The following is a 19,654-nucleotide window of genomic DNA, read 5'->3' as shown; positions in this document are numbered from 1 at the left end:
AGGTTTGTCCTGGAGAGGGTGAGGCCAGAATGTTCCCTGGAGTTAAGGACTCTGAAGCTTCATCTGACATATTTTGCATGTTGAAAGGAGGGACATCATGTTTGGCAGAGTGGAGGGGTCGCTAAGGAGAGGAAGACCTTTGATGAGATGGATCGATTTTGTGACTGGAGAGATGGGAATAAGTGCATTTGAGATGGCTAGGTTGGTACAGGATAGAAGGATGTATAGAGCTCTTGTGCATAGGGTCGCTATGAGTCGCAAGCAACTCGATGGCACATAACAACAACAACATATGGTTGAATGTACTCATTGGCATATAACAACAAGAAGAAGGTACAATATGTATGATAACATTGCTTTTTTGAGTTGAGCGTGAAACTGCTTCCCTGTAACATCTAGGATCTTCATTCTCGTGTCAACTCAATACTCATGAAAGGAGAGGGTGAATTGGCTGGATTTTATGGTAGCTGTGAAGTCTCATCCAGCCTCTGTCTAGGTTCCACAGAATCCCATTTGGGAAGATTTGTGACATTTTCCTTTAACTCTGAGCACGTGTATGTGCGCATGTGTGTGTGTGTTCGTTCTACCTTTCTCCACATTCTGAGTAAGTGGCATGACTTCTTATTGTAGTTTAGTAAACCCAAATAGCACACTCTTGTCAGGTTAAATTCTCGTTTCTCCTTCAGATGTCAGCACCCTTTGCCCTAGAGGTTCCGGTGGCTCCCACTGTGCTGTCTGGGACCAGACTCCTGTCTGAAGTGTTTTGTCTCAGTTGTCTGGAGATGGACACATGGAAAAGCACTACTAAAAAACAAAAAATTAAAGAAGATAGAAAAGCAGCCCATTTGTATTTCCTTGAAGAACTTGCTAAAATCATAATTGCACATTCATTTGCACCTCAAGTGGGTTTTCATAATTACTGCTGGGGAGTGGGAACGACAATCCAAGTACCATCTGTGTCTGAATGAGGAGGGAGTGTTCCTTGTCATGCATTTCTCCAAGAAAGGGTCAATGTGGGAACCTTACAGCAAGCCTTTATTTCTTCAGCCCCTAAATGCCCGATGAGTTTCATAATGGCATGTTTGGCCTTGGTTGATTTTAATGTGCACATATATTCTTTAGACTCTAGGAAAAGATACTTTTTTGATGCTAAAGGGGGAAAATGAAGCTACACACACACACACACACACACACACACACACACACACACACACACGTGTGCATAGAGAGACACTAAAATCAGACAGTATGTTTCTTTGTTTTCCTCTCATTTGGTTCAGCTAGTATTTAACTGAGTGACTGTTATGACTTTTGAGTTCTGAGACCTTATAGTTAATCCGTATTTTGTTGTTGTTAGATTCTAGCTCTGATTCATAGTGACAATATGTACAACAGGATAAAACCCTGCCTGATCCTGTGCCATCCTCACAATCTCTTCCGTGCTTAAATCCCTTGCTGCAGTCACTGCATCAGTGCATCTAATTAAGGGGCATCCTCTCTTTCAATGACCCTGCATTTTTCCAAGCATGGTGTTTTTCCTCCAGGGACTGGTCCTTCCAGAGAACATGCCCTAAGTACATGAGACAGTCTCCACATCGTTGTATCTGCGAAGTGCTCTGCCCCCTCTTCTAAGACAAATGTGTTGGTTAGAATTTTATTTAGTAAAATTGGAATGGTAATTCTCCAATGCATGAGTTTAAACAAATAAATCTCATTAAATGATTTGTACAGTATCTAACACAGTTAACGCTAAAATACATAATGTATTGGGCTACTAACCAAAAGGTCAGCAGTTTGAATCTACTGGTCACTCCAAGGAAGGAAGAAATGTGGTCTCTAATAAAGACTTAGCACCTCAAGATCCATAACTATAAGTTGTAACCAACTGAAGGGCAGAGGGTTTTGTCTAGGGTTGTATTAATTACCTAGTATTTGATGCCTGACAGGTTGTGTGAGACTCTCAAAGAGAGAGGTAAGTGACAAAGAGTATCTGGTCTCAAAAAATAACTGTCTAGGTAGAAAAATAAGAAAAAAATTTCTTTCTAAATGATCACAGGGGCTTCATGGAGGAAGTGGATATAAAAATTGAATTACTAAAGGAGCTAGAATATGTGAAGAATGGGAAGTTTAAGGTAAATGTGCATATGATGAGTATGGGTAATAGAAAATGAGATTAGAAATAGAAGGTGAAAATTTGGAAGCCATAGCAGGAGAATCACAAATGAAGGAGAATTCTCAGTCTCTGCTCCTTCAGCAAAGGCTAGGTAAATAAATATCCATCAAGGATAGCTCCTTTGTAGGTGCTGGGGACAAGAGTGCAAATCAGACATGTTTCCTGTCCATGGAAGCCAAACCTCAAGGGTGCCAGAATTCAAGTGAGGGCAGGGCACCCAATTATGTTATCCCATCTGGTAAATGTTTATCAGCCCACAACAGCCTACAATGTATCTGAGGTAGTTACCAGTTATGACAGCCTGTTTCTGATTTCAGAAGATGGCAAAACTGGCCAGTGTAAGGGAAGTTATTGATGGCCTTTCCTCCTCTCAAATTCACATCTTCACTGTAGTTGCCCCTCTGACAAACAAAATACTTAGAGTGCAGGATCCTGCAGGTCCCTTCAAGTTCTGCTCTTCTGGGAACTCTGTCTTTCTGGTTGCATTTCACAAGAGGTGCAAGAGAATAGCCATTTGTAAGATGAATCAATAGTTTATTGTAATTTATTCAGCAAATATTAATTGAGTGCCAAGTACTGTTGTAGAAGTGAAATTATTACAGTGCACAAATGAGACAGAGCCTTATCTCATGAAGCACACATCCTGCTGAAGACAACAGATAATTTGCAATATTACTAGGTAAGAACCACTGTGTGTTAATAAAGTAGGGTAAGGAGAGATGAGAGAGATGGAGAAACTGGAAAGACCACAGTGAGGCTATTTTTGAGAAGAAGGATGAGAAAGGGAGAGTCAAGGACATCACTCTAGTTCTTGGCTGAAGACAAGCCTGTGCCACACACAGTCTATTACTCACGGCTGAGAGAAGTCACCTGATCTGATCCTCCCCCATGTTGTCTCCCAGCTCCTTAGGAACAACCTTCAAAACTTCCATGTCTTTGTCTGGTATAACCCAGATGGCATCATTTATTCCTATTAATGAGGCATCAGGTCAGAATGTTCTTCTGTCCAGACGAGATCTCACCACAGTAGTTCCTGCTGCATGCATTGTACATTGTGGTTTACAAGTTTCCACTTTTGTCTTCTGACTTGACTCTCTTGAGGACCCTTTAAGGTAAATCGGTTCACTTGTTCTTGTTGTTGTTATGTGCCGTCGAGTCACTTGCGACTCATAGTGACCCTATGTACAACAGCCCTAAACTCTGCTCTGTCCTGTGCCATTTTCACTGTCTCCAATACACCCATTCTGATTACCCCAGTCATTGAATCAATCCACCTCATAGAGGGCTGTCCCCCGCTGCACTGTCCCTCCACCCTCCCAAGCATGATGTCCCTCTCCGAGGACTGCTGGATTCCTGTTCACTTAGAAGAGTAAAAATTAGTCCATCCCTGTGCTGATACAGTTTACATAGAGGAACAAAGACTTTCCTGAAAACACACAGGAGATGTTAGGTAGTAGAACTCAGAATCCTTGACCACCAATCCAGTATCGTTTCTTCATCATCACTCAACTTCTTGATCATCAAAGTCAAGGGGACTTGGGATGGGAAATATTTTGTTTTCTTCTTTAAAACTCAGAGAAATAAAACCCATTATTTCTTTGTCCAACATTCCAACGTATGTCTATGTCTTGTAATTCTTTGCTATTTCTCTATTTCACCTTCCCCTGTTCCATGACCTCATGATCATGGAAAGAATATAGGCTATGGTATGAGATAAAATTGAGTTTAAATCCTGGATCTTCCTGTTTACTATTCTATTTCAGGAGGTCTTGACTAGAAAATCTGTAAAGGAACATCCAATAGAGCTTACCTGTACTGTTCAGACTAGACTAGTTTTTGCTACCATAGAAAATACCCCTCAAACGTCAATAACTGTATTATTTCATTACTCTAAAGTGGTAAGATGGTCTTTGCCTATACGTTTTTGTATCCTCTCAAGCCAGAACCAACCCAGAGCTGACCCTCCAGCAGGTTTTCAGAGGCAGTTAATAGCACAGGAGGAGATTGCCCATCCTTCTCCTGTGGAGCAGCTGATGGATTTGAACCGCATACCTTTGGGATCACAGCACAATTCTTTACCGCTAGATCACCAGATCTCCCCATACGTAGTTACCAATCTAGGACATAAAAACTTGAAAGTTACTATGGAATACAAAGAAAGAGTTGAAGTGGTGTTCAGGGGCTTATAGAGTCATATTTAGATTAGGTATGATTTTGGCTGATATCCTACTGACTAAGCACTTAGTCACATTGGCCCAAAATAACTATAAAATTAGATGAGGCCACTCTAATCCCATGTGTCCAGTAAGAGGTAATTTTACAGTGAACACATAATATTATCTCTGTATTACTGCTTAAAAGAATAGGTATGAGGATGAAATGAAAGTATATTTTGAAAACGTCTTGCCATCACAGCAGTGAACTTTGCTCAACCTGTGGAATCTGTAGGGAGGAGCTCTGAAAATCCAAAGTGGTGCCTCTGTGGTGGTCTGAATCCACCAGTGACTACTGGGGAGAAAGATGGACAATCTCCTGCCATGGGATTTCCTGCTTCTGAAAACCGGCTAGTGGGTCAACTATGAGTTGGTTCAAGCTCAACAAAAATGAGTAGTTTAGTTATTCAATAATATGATGGCTGTCATCGTCAGCACTTAATTTAGAGCTGGGTCGGCCTGAAGTACTCAAAGCCACCTCCACTCTCTTCACAACAGTTTCATCATAAAAACAGTAAAAAGGATTGAAGTCAATTTCTCAGGCTTATTTCTGTTGACTGAAAATCTTATTAATTTAAACGGTTCTTCCTAATACTAAGTAATTTTAAAATCCAGCTAGAACAATCTCATATCCAGTGGTAAGTAGTCTCTTTTAGAAAACTTTGAGAAATCCTGCTAAATTAAGATTGAGTTCTCTTGAATTTCCTGAAGAAGATCTAATGGGAAATTGGTGATCCTGTACCCACTCTTGCCATTTCTTTTCCTTTTTTTTTTTTTTTTTCAATTGGAGCACTTGTTTTCCTCGGGCTTTCAGGAAAGAAGGACATTGACTAGGTGGCTTCAAAACACTATTCAAGAAAGTAGAAGTCCAAAATCAAGATGCCTCTTAGAAAGTCCTGCAGGAGAATCTAGCTCCTCTCCTAGCTTCAGGTGGCTGCCAGTAATTCCTTCCAACTATTCTTGAGACAGCTGCTATTTTAGATACCATTTCTCGATCCTAATCCTTTGTAGATGTGCCACTCCATTCGCTGCCTCAGTCTTCCCATAATACTGTCTCTGTCTCTGTCTCTGTGTCCAAATTTCCCTCTTCCCCAAAGGACATAAGCCTTAGGATTAGAGGCCACTCTAAGCCAATAAGGCTTTCTTTTAACTTAATCCCCTCTGCAAAAATAGTTCTCAAATAAAGTTACATTCTGATGTTCTTGGTGGGTAAGAATTTTTGGAAGATACTACTCAATGAAGTGTTGGACTTCTTGCCGCTTGTGCCTTTGCAGGAGAGAGGACTCCAACAGTCTTCATTAATAAGGAAGCCCATGGCTACTTACAGTTTAAGATGTTTATCCCTTTTCTAACCAATTTTTTTTAGAGGAAGGAGAGCTGAACATGACTTGCTTACTGTCCTTTGCTCTTTTAGATGTTTCACATGTTACTCCTCCGTGTAGAATATTGCTTACAGGAAAAACTTCCTGCTCTTAGCATCAAGGAGTAAGCCTCTCTAACCTCCTTTAGAAGAAATATGCTCAGGCTACACCAGCAAATCATAAAATAAAATAATGCAGTCCTATTCTTTTATTTCTGTGTAGGTGAATTTGTACTTATGGCCTCTTAGCGATAAAAGTACTTTGTAAATCTGAGGTTTATTCTCCACATTGAAATCATGATTTCTTGTCTTATACCGCAATTCCATATTATCACTGTTGACTGATAACCATTGTGACCTACCCATGTGGGAAGCTGTCCTTGACTGTGTACTGACTTTAGCAACAAAGACCAGAGGCAGTCTAGCTGCATAAATTGGACATGCAGTCTGAGAGGTGATTCAGAATCTACATACAGCTATTTTATTGCAGATTTTGCCTCTTTGTTTCTAATTAGTGGTGAAGTTTCTCAGGCAATCTGGCCAGCCACAGTGGGAGCAAGTAACAGAATAATACTCATATTTGGCAAGTGGAGTTCACTAAGTGTCAAGTAATATTCCTAAATTCTTTACATGAACTCACTCACGTAGTACCATTCACTGGATGCTTTCAAGTGGGAGCAGACTCCTGGCTAACACTCTAGCAGATTTTCTAAGGCTTTAAGTTATATGGAAGGAGGTTGCTTGTCTTTCTCCCACAGATCTGCTAGTGAATTTGAACTGGCTACCTCTAGGCTGGCAGTGCAACTCCTTACAGACTAAGTCATTGTTGTTGTATATCATAGAGTTGGAATTGACACATAGTCATTGCCTAACCTTTTCCCTCAGAAAACATTGTGGTTGGATTCGAACCGCATGATTTTAGGATTGTAGTACAGCTTCTTATCACTAGGCCATCAGATCTCCCTAGGTACTATTATTATAATCCCACTTTTAAGATGAGAAAATCAGCTCACACAGGGACCCTATAGAGGCTCTTGCCCCAAATCCTCTGTGAACACTATACTGACACCATCTATCATACTGACTGTAGTCAGATTTTATTTTTAATGACAACTTGTTTTTGTTGGCATGTTTTGTTTTTTCACTACTACCCTGCTGAAAAATCATTGATAAGTACATGGGGAGGAGAACTGAGAAGGGTCCTTCATGGGCATAAAAGACACCTGAAGTGGAGGCTAGAGGGTGAAAAGGATTGAAAACTAGTGGCCATCAGGAAATTCCATGCAGGTCAATAGAACTGTGTTTCATAAGGTTTCTAGGAGCTAATATTTTTGGGATTCGATTGCTGGGCCTTTCTTCCAAGCTGCTTCTGGATGCACTCAAGCCATCAACCTTTGTTAACAGTCCAGCATTGACACCACCAAAGGTCCCCAAAGAGAAGGACAGCAGACCTTGATAAGTAACACACACCATTTCCCACCAGGATTCAACACCTAGCCAGACCTCATTATCATCCTTTCTCTTAATGCAAGCAAGAAGCTTCTAAAGAGCAATGGGGGACTAGACCATTTCTCTCTCTCTGACCCATCTGTCCTGAGGACCCATGAGCATCCACATTATGACTGAATTATCTGTGGGCAAGGCAGCCAGGGAATCTGCAGAATTGGCAGACAAGCTTGCTAATGCCACTTCTGCCCTTTAGCTGCCCACTGAGCAAAAGGAAAGGCAATATCTCCTTTTAGGCAGATTGGGCCTCACCTGCCCTCAGGCCACACTGAGAGGGCCACCTGGGCACTCAAAATGACAAAGTTATTAAGGTGGATGACATCTGTGGAAAATGGTATAGTGACTTCTTTGTCACAGGACACCATTTCATTTAATCTCACAACATACTTGGAAAGCTATTTTTATTCTCACTTTTTAGGTGAGAAAACTGTGGTTTAGAAAAGATTCTTATTTCCTATAGTCATATACCTCAAGATCTGTAGCTTCAGATTTTTTTTAGGCTGATGGATTAGTAGTTGAATTTTGTAAATAAACTAATATGTATTTTTTAACAAAGAACTACAAACCTTTTGGTTAGCAACCCAGCATATTATGTATCACAGCACCTTGTTTTGACTATGAAAAATGATAAAATGCTGTCCTATAGGGGTCAACTCATAGCTGACCCTCTAAAGGGTTTTCAGGGAGGAGATTGCCCATTATTCTCCCTTGGAGTAGCTGATAGATTTGAACAGCTTGTCTTTGTATTAGCTGTACAACACTTTACCCATTAGATCACCAGAGCTCAAGTATTATGGATACTCAAATGCAGATTTAGACCCTAATCCCAAGAAGCACAAACTTTACATTTTATTTTACAGATATCCTCAGGAAATTGTATCCTGATCCAGAAGTAAGGACTTTCTTACTGTGGTAAAATGTCAGTGGGGAGGTGTGAACTTGATTCCCATGACTTCTGTGCCACTTGAAACAAGTTGCTTTATTTCTTGGATCTTGTTCTTTTATCTTATTCTTGAGTCAAACTGCCAACATTCAGTCTATTGGACTTGTCTCAGCTTCCTTATCTCTAAATTATATTACTAGTAGAATCTAATTTATAGAGTTATGGTAAGAATTAAACAAGTTATTAACTCATTAATTGTTATTAATCACATTAGCTATCAGCTCATTAAGTATTACTCATTAAATTAGATATTACACAGATCTTTCCCCTTTCTTTTACCTACCTCTCCTTCTATCCATCAAATTATGTGAAAGGTCTGGTGTGAAAAACAACATATATGAACTTTGTAAGTAACCTAAGTAACCTAGTATAAAATAATTTTTTTTAAGTTCTTAAAAAAATTCTATATTACATGCAAAGCATTCAGGATAACCCACTGCAGTCTAGTGATCTCTAACTCATGGCTACTCTCCATCCATTTCTGACGCTGTAAATCTCGAGTGGAAGAGACTACCTCATCTTTTTCCTGTGGCATATCTGTGAGCTTGAACTACTGACCTTTTGGTTATAAGCCTAACACTTAACCTGCTAAACACTAGGACATCTTTCATTTAGGATAACACTTGGTAAATAATAATCACTATATAAACTTTGACTATCTTTACTGGCATAGTCCATAGGGAGTTGAATAGCTAGCTCAAAAGTAACACTGCTCTGTGGTTCAAATTCACCAGCTGTTCCATGGGAGAAAAATGGACCATCTCCACCTGTGTGGCTTACAGCCTCCTGAAAACCCCCTGGAGGTTCAGCTATGAATGACCCAAATCAAGTGTGACAAGTTTTGATTATTGGTCATAATATCATTCTTAAAATGTACATTGTCCCTGATATTAGAGCTCTACACATTTACACTTATTTGATTATAAATAGTTTTGAAAAGCCGCAGAGGCACGTGGGGAAACACCTAATACATTTATCTCATATCTAATGTAAGAATAACCAGGAATCCATTGTTATTGGGTTAATTTATATTCACTGTTATTATGTGCTATCAAGTGGACTATGTACTCATAGTTATCCTATGAACAACAGATCTGAGCCCTGTCCTGTCCTATGCCTTTCTCTTCGTCTCTGGCAGACTTGAGCCCATTACTGCAGTCCCTGTCAATCCATCACATTGAAGCCCTGCCTCTCTTTCATTGAGCTTCTACCTTTCCAAGCATGATATCCCTTTCAAAAGAATATCCTCTCCTTTCAACATGCCCAAAGTATGGGAAAGGAAGTTTTGCTATCCTTATCTGTAAGGAACATTCTGGCTACACCTTCTCCAAGATGTATCTCTTTGTTCTTTTGGCAGCCCATGGGATACTCCGTACCATTCTTCCACACAACAACTCAAAGGCATCCTTACTCATTGTCTAGCTCTCAGCCACACAGCAAGTGACTGAAATGACCATAGCCTGAATCAGGTACACCTTAGTCTTCAAACTGATAAAAGTGTTTCACAGTGTTTTGGAGAGGTCCCTGACAGCAGGCTTTCCCAATAAAATGCATCTTTTGATTTCTTGACTGCTGATGTCAAGGGTGTTGATTGTGGATCCAAGTAAGATGAAGTCATCGACAATTTTAATAGTTTCTTCATTTAACATGATGTTGCCTATTAACTAAGTGGTGAAGTTTTTTGTCCAAGGGGGGTAAAAAAAATCCTTACTGAGGGCCGTTGATCTCCCTCCTCAGGTTCCTTCATATGTGTCAGAGTACAACTACGCTCCTTAGGGTTTTCAATGACATATTTTTTAGAAGTAGAGGCAAGAAAGAGAATCACATGAATTTCTCAGGGATTCCAATAAAAGACAAATCAAACTCAACAACTCATTTCAGTCCATTTAGGGCTGACTCATAGTTGGCCCTCCAGTGGGTTTTCAGAGGCTGTGCATCTTTTCAGAGGAGGAGATTTTCCTTTTTCTCTCTCACAGAGCCACTGGAAGATTTGAACTGGCCCCCTTTATATTAGCAGTACAACTCTGTATGGGCTAGGCTATGAGAGCTCCATCCAATGTAAGGAAATAACAGTAAACAAACACAATGTATAAATTCCAACTCTCATGTGACTTATGACTTACAGAGCTGAACTACATGGGGTTTTCTTTTCTTTTAGTTGTGACTTGAGTGAAGATTTATAAAGCATATTGAGTCCCCCCCCCAATCAATCATTAATCTATGTTCTGTCCCCCAATACCCATGAAAACACAGTGTCTCGTTGTCCATTGTTCACATTGCCTTTCTCTTCATCCACCCCAATAAGTGTTCATTGTCTATTAATTTATATTATACTTCCCTCTGTCCCTTCCCTGACAACCATATTATATGGAATCTCTCTACATATAAAGCTCTCTCTAGTCTTTTGTAGCAGTGATATTATACAATATTTATCTTTTTTGTAACTGACTGACTGCATTTTGCTGTCCTCTAGACTAATCTATGTTGTGTAGTGTTTTCACAAATTCTTCCTTGTTTTTCAATGTTCCATAGTAAGTACTCCATTGTGTGAATGTATCATAGTTTCTCTAACCAATTATTCATTGATAGGCACTTCGATTATTTTTTCAATGATTGTGAATAAGGCTGGAATAAATATGAGTGTACGTATTATCTATTCATATCACAGTTCTAATTTCTTTAGGTTATATTCCTCCTGCTAATAGAATAGTTTTGGTGGCTTCACATCAAGGAATTGTGCTGTCAATGCTGTCAACCCAAAGGTGTGCAGTTCAAATCCACCAGCTGTTCCACAGGAGAAAGATGAGCAATCTCATCCCATGTAATTTAATGCCTCTGAAAACCTGCTGGAGGGTCGGCTATTACTCAGTTCCAACTCAATAACAACAGCAAACTGGAATAGTTGGATCAGATGTTCTGAGTTCTTGATTATAATATATGCACATCAAGTCACCAGCCCTTTCTTTCATGGTACCATTTGGTGAATTCTAAACAGTGACCTTTAAATTAATAGCTGAGTACACACCAGAGACCTCAGTATAAAGGATGTTATTGCTGTTAAGTACCATTGAGAGGAATATGACTCATAGTGATCCTATGAAAATCAGATCTGAACCCTGTCCTACGCTGTGCCATATTTATCATCCCTGTTATCATAGCCTATTACTATTTGAGATGAATATACGGGTAAAGAATCTAAGACAGCTCTATGCCCATGGCAGCCCCCAATGTTCTTTTCTTTTCATCTCTTCTTTCTAGATCACGAGTTTCACTCCTCCAGCTTAGTGATGTTCTTGATGGAGATACTGTGTCTTATGTCCGTTTTTCTCAGAAACCAAGGACAGAGTTAGGAACAGAGGAAGAATTCAATAATTCATTGTTAGGTGAATTAATGAATTGAAAGAACCAACAAGAGTGAAGAAGACCTAGTGCCCCAATGAACTAAACATACAAGGGGAAATTTCAATGACATCTATTTTCTCTGTCCTGGTAACATGCTAATGAGCTGGAGAGCTCTGACTAAATTGCGATTTCCCAAAATGAGTTAATTAATAAACTGATTTTGGGATGATTAACAGAGGGGCACAGTTAACATGATTTTAATGGGAAAGCGTCAGTGAAGCACAAACTCATTAGCACAAAACTATTTCCTGCCCCAGCAGGCTTGTCACATACTACTTTTTATGAAGGAAGCTGAAAAAGCCACATGGACAAGAATTGGGTGTGTGAGAAGGTGGGAGTCAGTCCCTGAGGGCAGCTCACACCTGAAAAAGATGCACCAAGTAGATCCTAACAGCGCCCTTTTCAATGGGAATTATCTGGTGACTTCTTCTTGGTCTCGGTGAATTTTCTGATATCAATAGAGAACAGGATACCTTAAGTCCCATGTGATTGTTATTGAAGAACTGAAAAAAAAGTGTGTTTTAAAAACAGTGTGGTTGGCACTGGGGCAATAAAGTCTGACCTCCACTTAACTTTACAAGAAGAGAGAAATCTCATCAGCAACATCAGTAGCACAGAGTTAATTCCTATGAAGTAAACCATGTCCTCATGCTCCCAGACTTTCTTCTATCAATTCTAACACACATTGTTTCTCCTGGGCTCTCACTACTCCACTACGAAGTTCACAATTCTACTGCAATAGCCAGGAAGAACTCACGGACAATACTTAGGATTTAATAGGGTTTACTAAGCTGACCTTCTGGAGGGTTTCAGAGGCAGTTAATTGCACAGGAGGAGAATGTCCATCTGTCTGTCACAGAACAGCTGCTTGCCTTTGAGACTGCAGTGCAGCTTCTTGCATTAGGCCACCAGAGCTCCCTTATTAGAGAAGTTACAAGTTTCAGTTCTGTTCAGAAACAATCAGAATGCATTTCTTCTGTCAGGGTAGCTCTTCTCAGGCATGCTTCCAGTCAGATCACTCTCTGAGCACAGCCTTACCACTCTGGGCCGTATTGCAAAGTTCTTTAACTGTGCCAGTACTCACCCCATAAACACACACACACTTTCTTTCTCTCCACCAGTAACCCACCAGCATGAAACCTCTGACTCTGGCTCCATGGAGGGTAATTCTGGTTCGGCTCTGTCTCATACTAGTCTCTAGTGGTCTGCAAACCTCTGCTGCTACTCCCAGCAGCTAGTCTCACTTATCTTACACAGGAATCTGTGGCCCTGCTAAAGGATGTACTGTACTCCCTCATTCTTCTTTATTTATGGTAATGAGATTCCCATTTTCTGCCTCTATATTTGTTCACTTTAAGCCTAACAGGACAGCAAAATGACCCATGGCCTCATTAGTAGTCTACCCATGTTATTTACATGTTCTACACCAAAGGTGTTTTGCATTATTAGCAAGCTATCCAGTCACCTTGATGGAGCCCAAAGTTCCATATTTGTATAGTTCTATCCAGTCATGTGTGCTTTATGAGGAGAAATGTGGTATCATATTGGAGGAAGACTCATCAATAATCTGTGTTATGCATATGACACAACCTTGCTTGCTGAAACTGAGCAAGAGAAAGACCTAAAGTGATTATTGCAGAAGGTCAAGGTCTTCAATATGGTTTGAAGCACAAGATCAAGAAGGCAAAGATTCTCACCACTGGGCCAATTGGCAGCACTATGATAGATGGAGAAAAGATTGAGGTTGTTAACAATTACAACTTGCTTGGCTCTACAATCAACACACTTCACACCAGCAGACAGGAAATCAAAAGATGAATTGCACTGGGAAAATCTGCTATCAAGGATGTACTCTAGAGCACTGAAGAGCAATGATGTCAGTCTAGAGACTAAGGTCCACCTGATCCAGGCCATGGTCTTTCCAGTTACTTGCTACGCATCTGATAGCTCAACAGTGAATAAGGATGACAGAAGAAGGATTGATGCTTTTGAGTTGTGATCCTGGAGAAGAGTGTTGAACATTCCATGAACTGCTAAGAGAACAAACTTGCCTGTCATTGAGAGGATGAAACCAAGTTTCTCTTTGGAGGTGAAGATTTTGAAGCTCTATCTCACATACTTTGGGCCAGGAGGACCAGTCCTTAGAGAAGAGCATCATGCTTGGAAACATGGAGGGACAGAACAGGAGAGGAAGACCCTGGATGAGATTAAATGGCACAGTAACTGGAGTAATGGGGGTAGGAGAGTCAGAAACAGTGAGACTGGTTCAGGATAGGATAGAGTTCAGTGCTGTTGTGTAGGTTACTATGAGTCATAGGCAACTCAACAGTCCATAACAACAACAATCCATCCTTCTGAAGGAAGTCAATATTAAAATTTAAAAACCTACATTGAATAACTAACTCACTATAGCACCAAGTATTTAAGTATGTTTAGTTACTAAACATTAAAAAGTAATTATAGTAGCAAGTGCTATTACAATAAGTATTATTTACAAAGCACTTTTGTTATTTAAAAATTGGACTTAGCATAAGTACTTAAAATAAAAGTTATTATTGCCAGGTAATGGATACAACATTAAGACTCTTCTTTGGAGATGACCTTCTCAACTTCTTTTCCAGATGAGGAAACTAAGGGTCAGAGAAATCAACTGTGAATTAGCTCATCAAGCACAATGAACATACACTGAGCCACTACAGTCTTCTAAAGGAACTCTAGTGACCTAGTAAGAAGCTGTGCTCTAATCCCAAAGGTTCACAGTTCAAATCCACTACATCCTCTGGAAGGGAGAAGGATGGACAATCTCCTCCTGTGACATTTGCTGCCTTTGAAAACCTGATAGAGGTAAGGTATGTGTCAGTTCTGACTTGATGGCACACATCAATAATCTTCTAAGAAGCCTTAAGAGATGGGCCAGAAAATATTACTGCTCTTCTTTCCCTGGTGAAGACAAGAAAGTTTGAAGAAGTGGTGACTTGCTCAAAGTCTATAAATAAAAGTAGACAGCTTGGATTGTTCTTTCAGAATCCAAATTGTGTATTCTTGTTAGCAGAACTTGCCAGTATATAAAATAGGACAATAGAATCTTCAATCTCTGATTTGGGAGAATAAAATCACAGACTGGAAAGTCAGAGAAGAGTTGATGCTAGAAATTGGATATAATAAAAGTTTTGTTCTGCATAGAATATACAACCCAATTTCATCAAATTGACATTTTCTTTGTGGATACAGGAAGCAGATTTCTGAGTTGATCTGGAGTTGTTGATGATTATACAATGGAGGGATGACCAACTTGGATACCTCAAATCCAGCTGGTGTAACCAAGAGAAAAACAAGTATCTGTGAAGTGGAGAGAGTGAGAGTGGTCCTCTTAGCAAATAGTGGTGTCTCCTGAAGGAAGACCTATATTATAGCTGGATAGATGGAACTGAAACGGAGACGTAAAGACTACCTGGAACAGATCTTCAAATTCACATATGCTTTAAAGATGAGAAATTTGACATCCGCATAATGTGGATTGCCTTGTTTCTGGCTGCACCACTAGTTAGTGGCTAAGCTTGCATCAAGTCAGTTACCCTGGAATGTAGTCCAAACTCAGCATCAATATGATCTTTCAGTAAAGAAGTAAGGGAGAGGAAAGCAAATTAATTCTTGACCAGCACTTACTCTATGCCATATACTGTCACGTGCTTTTAAGTTACTGCATTAAAATATCTTGATTCTTTATAAAAATATTTTGTTTTAATTGAGATTTAAACAAAAGTTTATAGAGAACTTGTATTTCCATTCATTCACTGTTGCATATTTTCCTCGGTTCCTCCCACCTCAGTTCTTTTTTTCTCTTTGAAAAAAAATTATTTCATTGTTGCACAAACCACCACCACGACCACCACCACCACCATGACCCCCTGTCCCCAGTTCACTTTGCTTTGCAGCTCTTATTCTGGACTGTTGTCACACAAATAATACTTAATCATATATTCCTTTTAAACAGTTTTTCCCCTCATATGTTTCAATGCAGTGTACATTATTTATCCCCTCTTTTCTTAGTTTCTCCCAAACTCCCATGTCAGTCCTGTTTTATTACAGTGGCATTATGTAGTATTTGTCCTTTTGTGACTGAGTTATTTCATTTAACATAATGTCCTCCAGGGTCACCTATTTTGTATATTTCATGAGTTCCTTGTTTTTCAGTCTTATATCGTATTCCATTGTGTGAATATACCACAGCTTCTCTATCCATTTATTCGTTGTTGGGCACTTAGGTTGTTTCCATCTCTTTGCTATTGTGAACAAAGCACAAATAAACATAGGTGTACTCATATCTGTTTGGGTGTCAGTTCTGCTTTCTTTAGTGTATATTCCCAGTAGTAGAATTGCTCGGTCAAAAGGTATTTATATTTCCAACTTTTTGAGAAAACCCCGTGATAGCTTACTTATTCTGAAGATAAAATCAAGCTTACAGAAGTGACTTGCCTAAACTAGTAAGTGACACAGTAGGAATTTAAATCTAGCTCAACATCAGATGGTGCCAAACTGTGACTACCAATTGCTTTGATTGAGATCATAATTGAATGTCCAGGACAGAGTGGAAGCAAGATGTAGAACAAAATACAAAATCATAATAAAAACATTTGGTTTACTGGTCTGGTAGAGAATAAAGGAATTCTTGAGTCTATCTATGGCCCTTCAGACTTGGAACTGGACTTACCCATTGAGAACACTATTAAGCCAAAAACCAGACAAATTACAGAAGAAAACTGTCAGGGTTCCCTATTAGAATGTGTAGCCTTGTTTTGAATTCCTAAGAGGACAATTCAAGGTGCCTTGAAGGAGCTTTGAAATAAATACAAACATTGACAATTAAAAGAAGAATGTCAGAAAAAACTAAAAGGGCCAAAGGCAATGTATATTATTCATGTATAAAGTCATATTCATTATGATATTTGTAGTGTTGAGTAGTATAACTAGAATTTTGTTGCATTTTGTATGTGTCATGTTGAGTCTTATTTCATGTTTGTATTATTTAATATTCATCACACTTCAGTGAGGAAACTGAGGGTCAGAGTAGTTAAAAAGATTAAGCTTACAGAACATAAACATGAACTCAGGTGTAGATTCCTAAGTTCTAACAGTTATCCATTTCTTTAGACACTTGTTTGACTTATACGTGTACTCTACCTTAAGATCATGTTGTTGTTGTTGTTGTTGTTGTTGTTATGTGTCATTGAGTCATTTGCAACTCATAGCCACCCTATGTATCACAGCTCTGAACTCTGTTATATCTTGAGCCAGTTTCATTGTCTCTGTTCCAAATTCTATTAAAAGACCAACAATGGTCCCAAGATTTTTGCATATTTCGTTGTCCCTAATCCTACCTTTTAGTACTCTATAGAGGCAAAGTTGGTAAAACTTTGTCTCAATTATTCTGGACATATTTTCAAGAGAAACCAGTCCTTGGAAAGAGACATCATGCTAAGAAAGGTGGAGTATCAGTGCAAGAAAGAAAGCTTGTCAGTGAGATCAATTGACATCATGATGACCACAACAGGATCGAGTATGACAGAGATTGTGAGGAAGGCATAGGGTAGCAAAAGGTTTAGACATGTTGTTCATAGGGTCACTATGAATTCTCATTAACTTAATGACACTTAATAACAGCAATCTTATTCTCAGCCCCTAAAGAGCTACACCTTGCACATAAATTGCAAGCCTTGTTGAAATACTTGTCTCTATTTCCTGAAAAACAAAATAAATTCCTACCAATTCCCACATCTATCCCTGGAACTGCACCATGTGGTGAACTAAAGCATAAATCCACTGTCTTTGGATTGGTTCCAACTCATGATGATCTTATGTTAAGTGACCAAGGCTGTAGTTCTTTACAAGAAGATTGGTTATCTTTGTCCTGTGGAGTAGCTGATGTATTTGAACTATCAGCTCTTAAGTTAGCATCCCAGAGCATTGCATACTACACTATCAGGGCTTCTTAGAGTATGTAGTGAGGAGCGTGAAATGCACTTGCATAATGAAAATCTCTTTCCACTCTGTTTCTATAATTTCATGATTCAATTAAATGATTACATAACTGAGCAGTTCTTTTCCTTTGGAATTGAAGTAGTCCTGGAGGTGCAGTGACTAGGTACTTGACCGCTAACCGAAAGGCTGCTAGTTTGAACTCACAAGACAATCTATAGGAGGAAGATGTGATTATGATATGCACTGACTGCAACCTTGAGAACTCCATGGGGCAGTTCTGCTTTCTCCTGCTGCGTTGTTATGAGTCAGAGTTGGCTTGACAGCAGTTGGAATGCAATAACTATTCAGAGAAAATGTTGGCATTCCATGATAGAAAAGAATATTTAAACTTGTAAACGGCTGAAAAGAACAGCAAGTGATCTCTTCGTACAATGGCTGTGAGTCTAACCATAATCAGTGCTTCAACTTGGCTACCAAAGCATACACTACAGAAGGCTGGTTGTTTCCCTTAGACGTGTGAGGATTAAGTTCAGCTACAACAAGCTTGAGACTTATTTGAAGTTTCCCTTTATTATAGTTTTAACTATCTGATTCATACATTTTCTTATTTTGAGCTATTTTATATTTACATTAAAATTGTACAGAAAGTGTAGAGAGTTTCCACGTGTTCCCTGACCCCCATGACACCATAATTTCTCCTCTTATCTAGCATTACTGCAGTGCATTTGTTACCATGGAGGAACTAAGGCTGATATATGATTATTAGCTAAAGTATATAGTTCACATTGTTGTTGTTATAGTTGTTGTTACTGTTATGTGCTGTTGAGTCACTTGTACAAGAGTCCTAAACCCTGCTCTATCCTGTGCCAACTTTATTGTCTCTGATACACCTACTCCCATTGCCCCAGTGATTGAATCAATCCATCTCGAGGGTCTTCCCTCCTGCATTGTCCCTCTACCCTCCCAAGAACAATGTCTCTCTCCAAGGACCAGTCCCTCCTTGCAACATGTCCGAAGTATGTCAGATGAAGCTTCAGAATCCTTGCCTCCAAGGATACCTTTCCACACCTTTTCAATCTATATGCAGGACAGATCCTCCAGAGGCTGTGCTGTATGAAGAGAACTGTGGCATCAGAATTGGAGAAAGATTCAACAACCTGAGTTATGCAGATGATACAACTATGCTTGCTGAAACTGAGGAGAACCTGAAGTGCTTGCTGCAGAAGGGAAAGTTCTGCAACCTTCAGTATGGATTGAAACTAAACATCAAGAAAACAGATTTTCATCACTGGGCCAATTTGCAGCATCATTATGGATGGTGAAGAGATTGAGATAGTTAACAGTTTTCGTTTGCTTGGCTCCATAATCAACACTCTTGATACCAGAAGTAAGGAAATCAAAAGAGGAACTGCATTTGGAAAGTCGGTTGTCAGGGACCTCTCCACTCACTGTATGACCAACAACGTCAGTCTGGAAACTGAGATGTGCCTGATCTGGGCTTGTCTTCACAATTGCTTGCTATGCATCAGAGAGGTGGACATTGACTAGGGATGATAGAAAGAGAGTTGATACCTTTGAGCTGTGGTGCTGGAGAAGAGTGTTGAATATACCATGGACTTCTAGGAGAACAAACAGGTTCATCCTGGAGAGGGTGAAACCAGGCTGCTCCTTGGAGACAAGAATGTATACATTAGAGTTCAAATTTTGCATTGGTTTTGAAAAATATATTACGGTCTGTGTCTCAATTACAGGATCATACACAATAGTCATATTTCCCTAACAATGTCCTGTGGTTTTAATGTAAAAATAACCTTTAATTTTTATGTAAATATTGTTTGTTATTGTTATGTGCTGTTGAGTCGCTTTCAACTCATAGCTACCCTATGTACAACATCCCTAAACTCTGCTCTGTCCTGTGCCAATCGCACTGTCTCTGATACCCATCTTGATTACGCCAATCACTGAATCAATCCACCTCCTAGGGGGCCTTCCCCTTCTGTGCTGTCCCTCCACCCTACCAAGCATGATGTCCCTCTCCAAGGACCTGTCCCTCATTGCGACATGTCCAAAGTATGTTA

This window comes from Elephantulus edwardii, unplaced genomic scaffold (genome assembly GCF_000299155.1).
Source record: "Elephantulus edwardii isolate Elephantulus edwardi_28Jun2011 unplaced genomic scaffold, EleEdw1.0 scaffold00025, whole genome shotgun sequence".
NCBI classification, from domain to species: domain Eukaryota; kingdom Metazoa; phylum Chordata; class Mammalia; order Macroscelidea; family Macroscelididae; genus Elephantulus; species Elephantulus edwardii.
This window is presented reverse-complemented; position numbering follows the sequence as displayed.